This window comes from Sinocyclocheilus anshuiensis, unplaced genomic scaffold, assembly GCF_001515605.1.
Source record: "Sinocyclocheilus anshuiensis isolate Anshui unplaced genomic scaffold, SAMN03320099.WGS_v1.1 scaffold918, whole genome shotgun sequence".
Lineage (NCBI taxonomy): Eukaryota > Metazoa > Chordata > Actinopteri > Cypriniformes > Cyprinidae > Sinocyclocheilus > Sinocyclocheilus anshuiensis.
Window position 1 is genome coordinate 1,168,822 of NW_015540946.1, and position 2,980 is coordinate 1,171,801.

Below are 2,980 nucleotides of genomic sequence, written 5' to 3' on the forward strand. Positions count from 1 at the left end.
AAAAAGTTTTTTGCACGCTCGGCATCTTGGCACACGTCACCAAATTGCTTCATTAGTGGAAGCAGCAATATATTGAAAACCTGTACACACTAACAACTGCAACTCAGACATTTGTACAGAAGGACTGGTCATTGAGTGTGATTAAATGCCTGTGAACTCTGATCAGAACAACAGCTGGATGAGCGATATTAATGCGATATTAATGCAGCTCTCCAAGCCTGAGACCTGGGCTGCGTTCAGCCCTGACAAAAATGGTGCAAAACGTTTTTTAAACGGAAACGGAAACATTCTTTGTGTTCTTTTTGAAGAATTTTCAGAGCCTGATGAAATCGGTATAAATACGTGTTTAATACTGCAAAATACGCTCGATGGTACAGTCATTACCCTTGCCGTCCAGAATAAAAGAGAACATCCCAATCAAATGAGATTTGTGGAAACTGTGGTTCCTAATTATTGTGATCCAACATTTGCCTCGCATTTCAGGATGAAAAGACAAACATTTCAGGTGAAGGATAATCCACTTCTTACCTCCGAGACTGTGTTATGACCTATATGACCTTATTATTTTTATTGTGAGTATTATGCTTATCGGTTTACATACATGTTGCTGCTGATTGGGCTGACATTTTTGACACACTCACCAAACAAGAGAAAACGCATCTGAAACCCCGTTGCATACCGTTTCCAGGAAACATGTCGATCAAACCGGAAACCGTAGCAAAACGGTGCACACCGGTTTGAGCTTGAACATGCCCCTGCAGTGCTGTTACTGGGACAGTCGACCTATTGGCTAGCTATTGCAAGTTAACACAATTTTAAAGGGAAAAAAATTGAAGAAAATCTCATCACTTAATTTATTGGGGAAAAACATATTTATCTAGAATGTAATTATTTAATTATTAATTTGAAGTAATTAAATAAATAAATTAAATACATACATTATTAAAGGTGACATATCATAAAAATTTGACTTTTCCAGGTTTTAAGTGCTATAATCAGGTCCCTGGTGCATCTACCAACCAAGGAAACGTGAAAAAGATTAACCTAGTAACTTTGTTTTGGTAAGCCTTTTTCTGGTCAGATTTAGCTCCCATGGTGACATGGCAAAGGGATCTCATTATAATATTACCGTCCCTTAATCTTTAAGTTTACACCAACGGTGCCGTCATTTTGATTTTGCAAGCGACAACGGTGTACCAGCTCGAATGCCACAACGAAAGTTTGAGCAAAGCATGCTAACTGTTCTGTCATTGGCTGCGCAGAACACTGTTTAGAGTCCCAGCCTCAGAGGAGACAAGAGAGCAGTGGAATTATTGATTTATTTACTGTATATTATGCTGCTGCCACACAGATCATATATAAACGTGATTTCTTTCCCAGCTTTTTACCTTCACAGACATAACCTACTGTTTTTGTAACTTATGTGTGCTTTTAACATAAACTTGTGTGTATTTGACAGTTTAAGTGCAATAAGACATGAAAGAACTTAGTTTAGTACTCACCGCTTTCTGCGCGTGTGCTTCGGATGTGTGTGCTCAGAAAACCATATATCAGAAGTTTTAACTAATACAGTTTAAAATGCATGATTTCAGCGGTATAGACATGATAATCAAAATATTTTTTTAGCAGAGTATCTGAGGCACCAGCTGTAAAGGCACAGCCCTTTTCTCGAAAAGGGGGCAGGGAGCAGCAGCTCATTTGCATTTAAAGAGACATGCACGAAAACAGTGTGTTTCTTCCTCCAGTCAAAATAGGCATTTTCAAAATGATGTAATACATTATCTGTGGGGTATTTTGAGCTGAAACTTTAGAACATGCCCCTGCAGTGCTGTTACTGGGACAGTCGACCTATTGGCTAGCTATTGCAAGTTAACACAATTTTAAAGGGAAAAAAATTGAAGAAAATCTCATCACTTAATTTATTGGGGAAAAACATATTTATCTAGAATGTAATTATTTAATTATTAATTTGAAGTAATTAAATAAATAAATTAAATACATACATTATTAAAGGTGACATATCATAAAAATTTGACTTTTCCAGGTTTTAAGTGCTATAATCAGGTCCCTGGTGCATCTACCAACCAAGGAAACGTGAAAAAGTTGAACCCAATCACTTTGTTTAGGTAAGCCTTTTTCTGCAAGCGTCTGAGAAAATGAGCGCGTCTGATTTCTCATTATAATATTACCGCCCCTTAATCTGTAAATTTTTGTGGTGGAAATTTTGATTCGTTCACTAATTCGTTCAGTGACCATTTCTTCATATTACATAAATACGTCAGCAGGTGGCGAAAAAGAGTGTCTTATGTGTTATGTCAAGGAACGTATTTACTTATTACAAAAAACTGATTTGGCTTTATTAAAATGTGTGCATAATCTACTCATTAAATAAATTAAGTCTAAATAAATTGTTCAGATGACCAAAGCACAAGGTTTTCTTGCATAATTAACATTTTAATTGTTTGGTCAGACATTTAAACATTCATAAATCAGGGATTAAACGTTGAGTTATGTTCTGTATGCTAAATATGAATATATAAACAAGTTTATTTGCACAGTACCTAATAGGGGCGCTTTCTCCATTCACGAACGTAACAACACTAGTAAATTTACACCCACGGCGCCTCATTTTGATTTCGCGAGCGACAACTGTGTACCAGCTCTAATGCCATGGTGAACGTTTGAGCAAAACACGCTAACTGTCTGCACAGACGAGCACAGAACACTATTTAGAGTCCCAGCCTCAGAGGAGACAAGAGAGCAGTGGATTGATTTATTTAATGTATATTGCTGCTGCCACTCAGATCTAAAATAAACATGCGATTTATTTCCCAGCTGTTTACCTTCACATGAATTACATTTTGAATTATTTTTTATTTAAAAAAATAACAACAAAAAACTAACAAACACTAGCTTTCTATTTTTTCTATTCTATCTACTTGTTTTTCTTTGTGTGTGTGTGTGTGTATATGTGTGTGTG